Raw genomic sequence first — 274 nt, 5'->3', positions numbered from 1 at the left:
CCCCCCCCGGTCTAGGTAGGGTTAACATGTGAGTCCCATTTCAGGTCCGCTTGTACCCACACTCACAAAAGCTTGGCAACGCTAACGACCTGTAGGGCATGTCCGTTGATGTAGAGTGGTGGGAGTAAAGGCGGGGTTTTGGTGAAGAAGACGTGCATTATCTTACATTTGGCAGGGTGCAGTTTCATTGAGCTGTCCGTGGTCCAACGATCAAGTCCATTCAGGTCTCCTTGTAGATGCGAGGGTTTACGTAGGAGCCTGCTCTCTACGAGCG

This window comes from Branchiostoma belcheri, unplaced genomic scaffold, assembly GCF_001625305.1.
Source record: "Branchiostoma belcheri isolate BF01 breed outbred unplaced genomic scaffold, Haploidv18h27 scaffold103, whole genome shotgun sequence".
Lineage (NCBI taxonomy): Eukaryota > Metazoa > Chordata > Leptocardii > Amphioxiformes > Branchiostomatidae > Branchiostoma > Branchiostoma belcheri.
Note: the sequence above shows the minus strand (reverse complement) of the source record.